Source organism: Ips typographus, linkage group LG13 (genome assembly GCF_016097725.1).
Source record: "Ips typographus isolate SLU linkage group LG13, UJ_Ityp_2.0, whole genome shotgun sequence".
Taxonomy (NCBI): Eukaryota; Metazoa; Arthropoda; class Insecta; order Coleoptera; family Curculionidae; genus Ips; species Ips typographus.
In genome coordinates, this window is record NC_138434.1 from 6,451,026 (window position 1) to 6,464,338 (window position 13,313).

General features: G+C 36.6%; 1 long non-coding RNA gene across 1 annotated transcript; it reads left to right on the plus strand.

Annotated features, from left to right (window-relative positions):
- The first annotated feature begins 428 nt into the window (after positions 1-428).
- On the plus strand, positions 429-1,281 carry LOC145737275 (uncharacterized). Its single transcript, XR_014180342.1, has 2 exons — positions 429-1,045; positions 1,148-1,281. It is a non-coding gene; the product is annotated as an uncharacterized LOC145737275 (long non-coding RNA).
- The last annotated feature ends 12,032 nt before the right edge of the window (positions 1,282-13,313 follow it).

The window sequence follows — 13,313 nt, forward strand, 5'->3', positions numbered from 1 at the left end:
ACTTGGTGCATCATGGTGCGACCTTGCCTCGAGCGCTTAATATTTCGCAATCCTCGAATATTCATATGTTTTTAAGTCAATAAGTCCATCTTTTGAATTAATGGATTTTCCATTCGTGACAATATTTTAAGTTATGTAATCCTAACAAACCGTCGGACGCATGATGAACTTTAAAAAGGTAGAAATCTTGGTTATTTGGTAAGTTACATATTTTTGAAGTTGGCAAGAATGCACTAAACTCGTGGTTTGATTTTTGAAAAACTGTACTTACTACAAACGGGTCGTAAGATATTCGATCAGGATAAATTGCCTTTACTACGTCAGGATTCATGAAAGATCTAGTTGATCCTGAGTCAATGAGTATCTTTAAGTTATGTTCAGGGAATATTATATATGATAACTCGCTGTTAGAATCTAGGTTAAAGGATATAATTTGGGATTTAGTTGGTTGTGTTATTAAGTGTTGTTGTCGCTTTCGAAAAGTTGGTGAAAATTTCCTTCTTGCTGAAGGGACTGTTGAACAGATTCCTCAGGCATAGTTTCTTGAAAAAAATCATTTTCGGTTTGTTCATTGATGGTTCCGTCAAGATAATATGTGCTTGGATTTTCATATTGGTAATTAGATTTGTTGATAGATTAGATTGATCGTATGTAGGGTCTAATTCGGTATTGGATACTTCTTCAATGACTGGCATATTCCGGGGACGGAAGTTTGAAGAGGAAGGACCTAGTCTTGAACCGTAATTAGATCTGTTTGCATTGGAACTAAATGAGTCAAAAAACAATGAGTTTATAAAAATTTCATCTACGTCACTGGAATCTATGCGAAAAAGTGAACACACAAATTTAAAGTGTGTGCAAAGCATGGTAAGTGGCGTTCATGCTTTGCACACACAGTTCAATGTAATTTTTAATATTTTCTGCAGTCTTGGTTTCAGGAAGCTCAGATGTTTGCAAAACTGCTGAACATAATTTTGATTTTTGGAGGAAATGTGCAGTTACTGTGCAGTATGCTTCTGAGTTCATAGAACTCCAAATATCTGTGGTAAGGCTTATCCACTGAATATCTCTTAATATAATCTTTAGTTTTTGGAATGCTTCATTGAAAATCTCAGGTACAATTTTTTCTGAAAATGTCTTTTTGCAGGGAACATCATAACATGGATTTAATGTTTTCATTCAGGCGAGAATTTAAAGGTGCTCTAGAAAACAAAATAAAACCATGTATTTCTTTTTTACATAATATGTATTGATTTTTAAATAATATAAGTTTGGTGTATTTTTGTCTTATACTTGATTTACCCGCCTTCTTCTTAGCTTCATAACGTAATCTTAATTTTAAATATAATTTAGCAAAAATTTTAATCATTTGCGTCTTATGGTTATCTAATATATCTTGGCTTAAAATGTGTATGTTCATTTCAGGAGTATCAAAAAAATCCCCGCTATTACGCATTAATTTTAGTAATACCCTATCTTCAACTTGTTTTACAAAAAATATATCAGATTTATATTGCCTGATTATAGTTTCAAGTCGGCTACATATTTTGACGACATCTGTACTAGGTTTGATAAGCCCGCCTCGATTTTTTAATTCATTTAGTGTTGAATTACACTTATTATTTCTGTCGCATAAATGCTCTTGACATATTTTGCAGTCAATTTTTATATATACTTTTTTACGACAAATCCGGCAATATACATATCAATTTCTTCAACAAAATGTGATAACGTCAGTAAACTTTCAAAGTAATCATGGTCCTGTTCAACCACTGACAAAACTTCTAAATCACTATCTATAATTCTATCACTAGAATTTAATTGCACTCCACTACCAACATGCAATATTGGTGCTGTATCGCGTTTAGGTCAACAAAAAGCACAAAGACACTACAACGTACAACATGGTACCAAACAAAGGAATACGGAAATACCAAAAACTGAATGAAACCCGATAAAGGAAAGGACGTTAGAATGTCAGATGGTGTTTAAAAACGTAAACAACGCGTATGTCCTCTCTTTGTTCGAACGTTAAGTGGGGACCGGGGTACGATAAGAGATGGATAGAACGCAATTCTACAAGGTAGAAAGAGACGGGTAGAAAAAATATGTTGGGCATGTCCGTAACATAGCCTGCCATTAAGAGGTACAGGCATTAGGCATAGCTGCATCTATACTCTATACAAAATCACTGCCTAAACCTAAACATAAGGAATTTTCAAATGTCATCAATGCCAGTTTCGCTCCGTTTGCTAAACTGTATAGGTTATGTTATATCATATTGTCACGTTAAGGGTTGGTTGAGGGGGAAGAATACACAGGATTCCACAAGTAACCCACTTTTATTAAGTTATAGAGCAGAGGGAACACGGGGGGCGACGCTTTAACGGGGATGAATGAACCCTAGACTTAGGTCCGAGGGCATTCACCGAGCCGGTAAAGACGTGAAGAACCTAGCAAAGGGAGGTAAGTTGGAACGGCAACTTAAGCCGCGCGCCCACACTATTTCCTTTGCTAGGGCTGATCTAGGGTGTGGCACTTGGTCACCTACTGCTCCACGTTAAGTTCCACAATAGGCATACCCAGACTAACCCAGAGATCAGTCAGTGACTTCCCTCTGGGGAAGACCCCAGAGTTCGGTAATCTGTACGTTCTTTTGGTACAGTATTTATACCCACATCATGACCCCAATTCGCCAATATTGCTGACACAAACATTGTACTGGGGGAGACCGGGGCAACTTAGGGTAACGGCACCTAGTGTAATCTTTATGTTACATGCTCCTCCCCTAGAAAGTGTTCGCCCCGAACACTAAAAGCGAAACTTATACATAAAGTCTACATATACTAATGTTAATCTTAAATGCTATAGGGTGTATAAAGGTGGTGGAACGAGTCCTTTATTTCTTCACCAGATTACAATATAATAGCTTAATATAGTCCTATTCTTAATGCTTGCGAGAGATAGGGGTGTACTTTAAAATATCACAAATGTTACATTGGGTCACCTTTCAACCTTGCTGTTGCGTCTATCTTATTGCCTTCCTTATTAAGCGAAATTCCGTAAATTGCTCATTGTACCCTTCTTTGGCACCATCGTCTAAGTGGAAACGCTTCACCTTGTTAGAATTTGTTATAACTAATCTTAAATAAGACGAGTTAAAATTAGTGATGAGCGATACCGTGATATTTAAATCACAACGTTAATTGTTACCGTTATATTTTGATATCAGTGATTTAATACTGTGACGTGATCACGACATTCAGGCATTCACGATTTCGGCTACAAGAAATAAAGATCATCTTCCAGCCATAGCTCGATGTACGTGCTGTTAATAAGGCGCGATGTCGCTTGCGGCTCGTGTTAAGTCTTACGATGGTATTCGATAATCGACTTTATAGCAAAAACCGCGTTTTAGTAAGTCGTAACTTTGAGATGGGAACTTGGAAAAATCAGAAAACTGTAATCGTAATCACGTTATTCACGTCACGCTTTTGCGATACTTTTGGTAGCAGTCGTGATCAGTGATTTCTAAATATCAGTGATTAAATCACAGTTCGTTATATTTCGCTCATCACTAGTTAAAATTATGTCTAGTTTGTAAAAAGGTAAAATTACCTTTTTGTAATATGGTACAAGTTAGTTTTTGAAGTTCGTGTTGCAAAATTTTTCGGGCTGTCTAATTTAATTTTCTTATCTTAAATAAAACGTTCACAGTTATTACTCTGTTGCTAATTACAACCCAACAGGTTATGGGCCCAGAGTTCGTTAAGCTGCGGAAGTGATTTTGAAGATAGTGTTACAGAGGTCTTCAGTAAAAATAAAATTTGGACCTGGTGTTTGGTCGTGGTCATAAAGGCATAAAATTAAAAACTAAAATGACGGAGGAAGACGTTTCTCAGATTGAGAGATTAACAAATAGTGAAACATATCAAATTTGGAAATTTCAAGTCACAATCCTGTTTAAGGCACATGGATTATGGGAAATTGTGTCAGGAATTAAGAAAATGGAAGATCTGGCAGATGATAAGGAAAAAGCAGATTTTGAAAGGAAAGACGCCCGAGCTCAGAAAATAATAATAACAACCATAGATAAGAAGCAACTAATGCATATTTTTAACTGTAAAAGTTCTAAAGAAATGTACGACAAGCTTAAAAACATATATGAGAAACAAACAGAAGACGAAAAATGTTATTTGATGCAACAATTTTTTAATTTTTCGTACAGCAAAGGAACTGACATTTTAATGCACATTAGCAAAATTGAAAACTTGGCATGTAGGCTAAGAGTACTTGGACAAGATATCCCAGACAGTATGTTGGCATCTAAAATACTTGCAACATTACCTGATCAGTTTAGAAATTTTGCTACGTCTTGGGAATCCACTTCACAAGGTGATAAAACCCTTGAAAATCTCTCAAACAGACTGATTGGAGAAGAAGAAAGACAGAAGAAACAATGCGAACCCGAAGGTATGGTTTTTAAAGCTCAGCTACAACAACAAGTAAATAAGAATAAAACAAGATTTGGAGGAAAATGTTTTAAATGTGGCAAGGAGGGACATATTGCTCGTTATTGTGACAAAAGGTCATGTAGAATATGTAAAAAAACAAATCATGTAGAAAGCAATTGTTACTTCCGAAACAGACAGAGCCAAGATCAAGGTCGACAGGAAACTCATAGCAAAATAGCTTTTCTATGTGAAGATATGGATTTAGAATCAAATACAGCAACTTTCTTCATTGACTCTGGAGCTTCATCGCATATGACAAGCAATAAAAATCTGTTCACTTCATTACAAGCAGATTGTTCAGATGTTTTAGTAGCCAAGAAGAATTCATCTATAACTTCAGAGGGTAAAGGATTCATTGAAACAGATCAATGTGTTCTTGAAAATGTGCTGTATGTTCCGGAGTTAAGCAAAAACTTATTATCGGTCAATAAAATTACTGAAAATGGTGGTGAGGTAATATTTACAAAAAACAAAGTGGTCGTTTCTAAAAATAAACTACCAGTGTTGCAAGGTCAAAAGGACAATAGTGGACTTTATTGTATTAAGTTGTCAACTGAAGAACAATGTTTAATGACAGAAAGAAGGGATCAAAATGTTTTGTGGCATAAAAAATTAGGCCATCTTAGTCCTAGCAGTATGAAAAAACTACAAGATTTTTCAAAGGGCATGATTTTAAATACTGTAGAATGTGACCAAAAAATAAAGGATTGTGTAGTTTGCTTACAGTCTAAGCAAACTCGTAAACCTTTTAACAGCACTAGGACCAGAGCCACAAGACCATTAGAACTGAAACATAGTGATGTGTGTGGTCCAATTGAACCAGAAACCTGGGATGGCAATAGGTATTTCTTGACAATAATGGATGATTTCACTCATTACACTCAAGTTTATCTAATGAGACATAAGAGTGAATCAGCTGAAAATCTTAAAAACTACATACACGAAGTGGAAGCTTGTCAAAATTTAAAAGTATCAAAAATACGGTGCGATAATGGAGGAGAATATAAAAATCGAAACTTCATGGATTGGTGCAAAGCTAGAGGTATAGTTGTAGACTATACAGTGCCCTACTCTCCTCAGCAAAATGGTCGATCTGAGAGGCTAAATCGAACCATAATGGAAAAGGCTAGAGCTCTTATATTTGAGGCAAACTTGGACAAGGCTTTCTGGGGTGAAGCTGTATACACTGCAACTTATTTGTTAAATAGAAGTCCTTCAAGTACTATTGATAAAACTCCTATTGAAATGTGGAATGGAAAAAAACCTGATTTAACAAATTTACAAATCTTTGGATGCATAGCTTATGCGAAAAGACTGGGACCAACGAAGAAGCTTGATTATCGTTGTGATGAGTACATTTTTGTTGGATACTCTTTAGGAAGTTATCGCCTGTGGGACAATAAAAATAGAAAAATCGTAACTTCCAGAGATGTTATCTTTAAAGAGCCAGTGGTTAGACCAGAATTTAACACAACTAAAAAAACCGTGTTTCTGGAAGATAACCTAAATGAAGAGATTGAACATTTGGAACCTGCTTCAGATGTAAATTTACCTGAAAATGTCATGGATGAGATCTGCAATGAAAATGTACCTAATGAAGAAGTTTCTGATGTCCAAGAAGAAATCGAAAATAATGTTCAAACAAGAAGTGGAAGAATCATCAAGAAGCCTCAACGATTAAATGAGTACGTAATGCTGTCATACAGCGAAGCTATAAATGGGGTTGAAAGGCACAAATGGGTTGAAGCAATAAATGAAGAGAAGGAGTCATTAGAGAAAAATCAAACTTGGATGTATGTGGACAGAGAGGCGGCTAAAAGTAAGAAGATTTTAAGTAGTAAATGGGTTTTTCGAATTAAAGAAAATAATAAATATAAAGCTAGACTAGTAATTAGGGGATTTGAGCAAGAACAGGGAATAGATTATACGGAAACGTTTAGTCCAGTCATAAGTACAGCTCCGTTAAGAATTTTGATTGCTTTAGCTGCTAAAAATAGTTTAATAATTAGGAAATTCGATGTCAAAACGGCCTTTTTGTATAGCGAATTAAAAGATGAAATTTTTATGGAAATTCCAGAGGGTTATTCGAAAGTAAATTGTGAAAATAAAATCTGTTTGTTAAAAAAAGCATTGTATGGGCTTAAACAAAGTCCAATGAGGTGGAATGAACATTTTACTTCTGTTTTAAAATCAATTGGTTTGATACACCTTAAAAGTGAACAATGTATATTCAAAAATGAATCCTCCACCTTATTTCTAGCGATTTACGTAGATGATGGTCTAATTTTAGGAAATGATGAGGAACAGATTAATATTTTGATTCAGAAATTAACAACTAATTTTGAGATAGTGTCCTGTAAAAATCCAACTTCCTTTTTAGGTATTGAGATTTGCAAAGGCAAAGATTCTATTAAACTTTCTCAAAGTAAGTACATATCAGAAATCTTGGATGATTTTGGTTTGGAAAACATGAAACCAGTTAGTACTCCTATGATTTATAATCCAAGCACTGATGATACTTGTTTGAACAAAGTTTTTCCTTACAGAGAATTAGTAGGTACATTACTATATGTTTCAAATAAAACTAGGCCAGACATATCTTATGCGGTAGGATATTGTAGTAGGAAATTAGATAAACCCTCAGAACGTGATGTAGGAAATATTAAAAGAATTTTGCGTTATTTAGTTTCAACAATCAATTTGGGCATTCAATATACAAGTCATAGTGAGGATTTAAATTTGTTAGCTTATAGTGACTCAGATTTTGCAGGAGATATATACTCAAGGAAAAGCACTACAGGGTATATCATAAAATTTTGTGGTGGTCCTGTGGCATGGTGTTCTAAACGCCAACCTATAGTATCACTTTCCAGTACTGAAGCAGAGTATATAGCTGCTGCAGAATGTATTAAAGAAGCTTTGTTTTTAAAGTCAGTTATAGATGAGCTTTTGGGAGTAAATATAAATATAAATCTACATGTTGATAATCAAAGTGCTATTACTATAATTAAAAATGGACAGTTTAACAAACGCAGTAACATTGATGTCCGGTATCATTTTATTAATGAGAAGGTATCTGAAGGTATTGTTAAATTGTTTTATTGTCCAAGTAGTGAGCAGCTTGCAGATAGTTTAACCAAACCTTTAGATAAAGTGAAATTTCAAAATTTTAAATGTAATACGATGTTGGATTAGATTTATGTGTTTGTACTTGTAATAGATAATAAGTATTCTTATTTAAGATTAGGAGAGGGTGTTAGAATTTGTTATAACTAATCTTAAATAAGACGAGTTAAAATTATGTCTAGTTTGTAAAAAGGTAAAATTACCTTTTTGTAATATGGTACAAGTTAGTTTTTGAAGTTCGTGTTGCAAAATTTTTCGGGCTGTCTAATTTAATTTTCTTATCTTAAATAAAACGTTCACAGTTATTACTCTGTTGCTAATTACAACCCAACACACCTAGGCTTCATCTCAGCGTAGTGCCTTCTCTTGGCACTGTATTCTCTAAGCGGCAAACTTTATCGCTTAGCTTCATTTCTTCATATTCTGTCCTTTTGCGTGCTCCTTTAGCACACCTATCCTTGGACATGTATATTTCTTCCTAATTAACGTGAGCCCATCTGGAGATGCTTCTTCAGCTCGACTTATTAAAGACTTCGGGTGCACACGGGTGTAAGTAGAACCGTCGTGGCGGGACCCATCTGAAGATGTCGGCTTCTCCAAGACATAAGGCTAGTTCGCTTTTCAACAAGGCTGTAGCAGTTGATCGATAGACGCAACAAGATTGCCAGGTTGACCCTAAAAAAAATAAAACAAGATTCCAATCATTACTTTGTTTGCCATACATCTCTTAAAACATAAATAAAATCATTATGTAAACCAGTACACTTTGTTGTTGTAACCTAGAACTTCATAATTGCACGAATTTGCTAGGTCATCACATACCTACACTTAGGTCAGGGATCGCGACACTGGCCTAGAAATCAAGATATTGTAAATAAATAATTGCGCTAACTATACACCTATTCTATGAAACCTAATTAAGAAAATTTGCCTTTTACCATACCCAATATAATACCAAAATAATGTGCTGCTAATGCTGCTATAAAAATGTTGCCTTCTTAGAGCGTCCTACAGGCCCATCTTGACATTGCCCTACTCAGTTCAAGCAACTGTGGACCTGCAGGCTAGCCCTTTTTCTTCCACAACCTATCATTGTGTATTCGCTATGTTTCTTCCTTACCCTTCTGGCCCTTGTCTTATCTTCTTGAGCTTCTTCCACTTGAGCTTCTGTACCTTATTCGAAGCGGGCTGCCAGATTTTGTGGACCTAGAAGTGTACCGTCTTCAATCATTCCCTTTTTCTTTGTGCCCTTGTTTAGCGTCTGCGAGGGTGTGTCTGCTAATGTGAGGATTAACAGACGGGGATCCAACGAGGCGCCTCCACCATGTCACGTTTTGGGGGTAGCGCAGGAAGAGAAACAACAATCGTAGCTCAAGTATGTCTTCTTTATTTTTATACTGAAGATAACACTTAACCAATTCTTACCCCCAGATTAAGGGGGCCGCCAGCACCGCTGCAGGCGGGATGCACATGGAACACTCTCTACGAGGGGGTGTGTAGGTGTGTGTGTGTGTGCGTAAGGTCTTCTGATGTGCCGCCAAGCGGAACCCGCTCGATACGAGCAGGGTGCCTCTATGTCCGACACGCCCGAAGGATTTACTTAAGGCACTGCAAGCCCTCTTGAAGTGTCGCCAAGCGAAACCCGCTCGATACGAGCAGGGAGCCCCTATGACCGACACGCCCAAAGGACTTACTTCAGATACTGATAGGGTCTAGAGTTCGGACGGTCACCTCTTGGTTGCGTAAGAACTCTAGTCTTTTCAGCCTGGGCTTCCAAGAAGGTATCGAGCCGTCCGGGCAGTAGAAAGTTCGGACTGATGCTCGATAGACCGACCCAGAGACCAGTAATCTTAGATGGTTTGAGACGCTGATTAAATACCCACATCATGACCCCAATTTGCCGGTCTTGCTGATTCAGACGGTGCACTGGGGGAGACCGGGGCCAGACTAGGTAACGGAACATAGTGCAACTTATGTTATTCGTGACAATATCATATGTCATAAGACTACCTTATTGACAAACAAAACCAATATCACGCGGTTACAGATCCCGGTTAACTCAGATCATTTAACCTACTCGTCACCTCACACGTCGCACATTCCGGTTCCTATAGAGCTAAGCTTTCCTTCTAATATTTTTAGTCTATATTTTTAATAAAAACATTTAAAAACGATTTTTCTTTTATAATCGCCAAAGAAAATCGATTCTCGGTTTTAAAATCGCTGCTTAGAACATCGATTAAAAAAATCCGTTGAAGGGTAACGATTAATCGATTTGTAGGAACCGAAACGGCCGTCCTGGGAATCCTGGATGGAAGATACCTCTGTTTTTCGAATGAACGAAATTGGGTACTGTTCGTGTTAAGACATACACACTTTAAATTGAGTGTGTATGATGCATGCCTGTATACCAAACAACAAGCGCAAGCTTGTAGGTTTGTAATATAGGTATATGTTACGGATAAAGACGATAATTGGACAATGAGGATAATGACCAGGCCTAGTCGTAAATATCCATTTTTGCTCGCTAATATCGATAATGTCCGGGCATTGGCGATATTGTCCGTTCTAGGTTGGTAATGTTGTTAATATTTTTATCTTAAACACATTTACCGGCCGTTAACGATAATCACTAAGAAGGACTGGATAGTGTCTTTTATTTTAATCACTGAGGTATCAAAGGTGAACCGTTGCAGTAGGTAAATAATCAACAAAACAAAATGACATTAAATTTATCCAAAACTAATCATTTTTGTTGTGGCAAGAGAGAGATCCATGGCACTTCGAGTTGCAAATTTTCTTATTTGCGCGACATGCACACTTATTGTTTTTACATCTACCCTTGCAGTGACAACGCTTGTAGCCCTGCGCCCCTAAAATACAATTTGCAGCTGCAACTTCTCTAAGTCTCACGCCTTGGACAGTCTCGAAAATTTCAAAATTATTCTGTGGTATACATTTTAATCGCATACTCACAAAGCTTAGAAAGACCATTATTTACACTACTGATAACAGCCAATACATTAAGGGGCGAACCACGAGCTCTGTCTACATCCGGTATGGTACACGAACCCTAGTTCCAACCTGAACCTCGGAGAATTTTTGATCGGAGAGCTTCAGCATTTTGCTTGTTTTTCCAAAGATTCTCTCGATCTTTTACGCTCATAAGTAATGTTTTCCTGTCGCTCGCAATTAAGACATTTTCCGCCAATTTTAACTTCTTCTTTGAGATCTAAGACTGTAGAGCACTGGTTGCAAACTCTCTGGTTATTCTCTCTTCGTACGCTACAACCATAATGAAATAGAATGTTATTTGTTAAGCCAAATTCCAAATAATAACATCAGTTTTATTAAATAAACTTACTGTGTTGCGGCACACTTTCAGCATCTACTGCCTCAGCAAATTTTATTTCCAATTGAAGATTTTCAGGAGCTGTGTCTTCTTCATGTTTTCTTTCCCTAGGCGAATTAAATGTGGTATGAGTCTCAAGCTCGTTAGGGTCTTCTTCCATTTCTTTTCGCAAACTTTCTACATTTTCCTCAGTGGTCAAATGGTTGATTACATCATGTGGAATGCCAGCTGAGGCTAATCCCATCCGAGGTGGACATCCGAACATAGCCTCATATCTTCCAATTCCTTTGAAACAAAATTTTTATAATATTGAAGCGGTAGTTTACTATATCCTTTACCACCATCCACCATTGCGGTATTCTTTTGATCTCAGGCTGGTCTCAGTACATATAATAGCTTCGATATTGCCAAGTTGATCACTTTAGTTACATATTGTTACACTGGGTTCTTTTGATAAGTGAGACTTTGAATAAACTCAACAAACTTTATTTACTAATTACACAACAATTTACAATACTAGAAATCACTTAAACTTACTGGTTTTGAGGCCTTTGTAACAATATTATTTGTCAATGAAATCTTTGTCCAGATTAAGTTCTTCACGTTTTTTACTTGTGGATAGTTGCGAAGTATTGGTTATACAAGGCAAATTAATTCTTCTGAACTATGTGGTGAGTTTGTTGATGAATTAGTGTCATCATCACTTTCTTGTTTGGCCCTATTTTCGTAAGACTCGTTTAGAGCTTGCAGCTTCAGACAAAACAAATCACGATCAATAGTTTGCTATTGTAGGGTATAGTTTGTAGCGTTTTGTGTTTCTCCTTCCGAATTGACTTCCTCTGACACTCGATCCTCTGTTTCAACGTCGTCAACTGATGGCACATCCTCTTCTTCTTGGATAAATTCGACTGATATGTAGCTTACATTGTCTGATTTGTTATTAGTTACAGTTGTTTTGATGTTCCGTCTTATGAACTATTAAGTAGTGTTTCAATAACTGACGAAATTTTTCTGGAATCCTTTTGAGTAAATTTTGACCTCGTTTTTGCTTGATATGGAACCATCATAATACATGCAAATTTTTGTCTCTATTTTCATAAGATTCTTTTAAATAATGCAATTTCAGACAAAGTAAATTAACATCAAGGCTATAGTCTGTAGCCTTTCGGTTTACTATCGGTTCCTCTTCTATGATAAATTTGTCTGACTATTGGTTACTGTTGTATTGATGATATAAGGCAAACTAATCGACAAACTGTCTTCTGAACGTTATTTTTAGTTGATATGAAGCTATCACAACAGTTTTGTACATCGTTAGCTTTATTTTCATTGGAATCCTTTAGATATTGCAATTTTAGATAAAGCAGTTCAACGTCAAGGCTATAGTTTGATCTATAGTCTACTGTCGATTTGCTCTCCTTTGATTCTGAATTTTCATTTGTGACTACGTCATCTGCAAAAACCTCTTGATATTCAGACGACTAGGATGATGTGGAGCATTCATTATCTTGTACACCATCATAAGAGTATCGGGAATCTTGCCGTTTGACTTCAAATGGAAGCTTACTCGAGGTTCCAGTCTGCAGCTATTCTCAGCCGAGTCTCAATTAAGGATAAACGTTGTTTTTTAAATTTGACCATTAATCTATCAAAATTGCCTCTGAAGCGGTTTTTTTACGAAATTAACGAGATTATTTACTACATCTGCAGTATACCTTCGATACGCCTAAAGGCTGCGGCGTTGTCACGTTGATCTCTCTGGTTAAATATTTTGCTTTATCATCACGAGAACTTAGATTGAGTTTTTTTAGAATTCTGGCTTGAAGATAATTGCTGAAGCTTGGTTTCAAAATTGAGTAAGTTTGTCCAAGACAAACTAACTGGCCGTTTGACTAAACTGCCTGATGCATTTTTAGACGGTTTGGCGTCAACACTGTCACCCACAATTAACAGTTTTCCAGTTGACTTATCTGCACTCAAACACGATTTTGCAGCAGGGTGCTTCTTCTCCAGATTGACTCCAGAATCCTGTTTGGCACTGATTTCCGGACAAGTTACATAAGCCAAACTCGCTGAGGAGGTGGCTTCTGATCTGTCTGGGGGTTAGGGCTTTGGTAAATATCAGCACTTAGATTTGGACTTTTTGCAGGTGTCGCTATTTTTAGGAATGAAATGGAATGGATGGTGATAGAAGATTCGAAAAGCGGGACGTATTTCCATGTTCTTTGTCAGATGAGGTTTGCTGGATATAAAACCATCATCACTGTCTTGTTTACCTCTATTTTCATGATAAAAGTCGTTTATGTTTTCAAGAGCTTGCA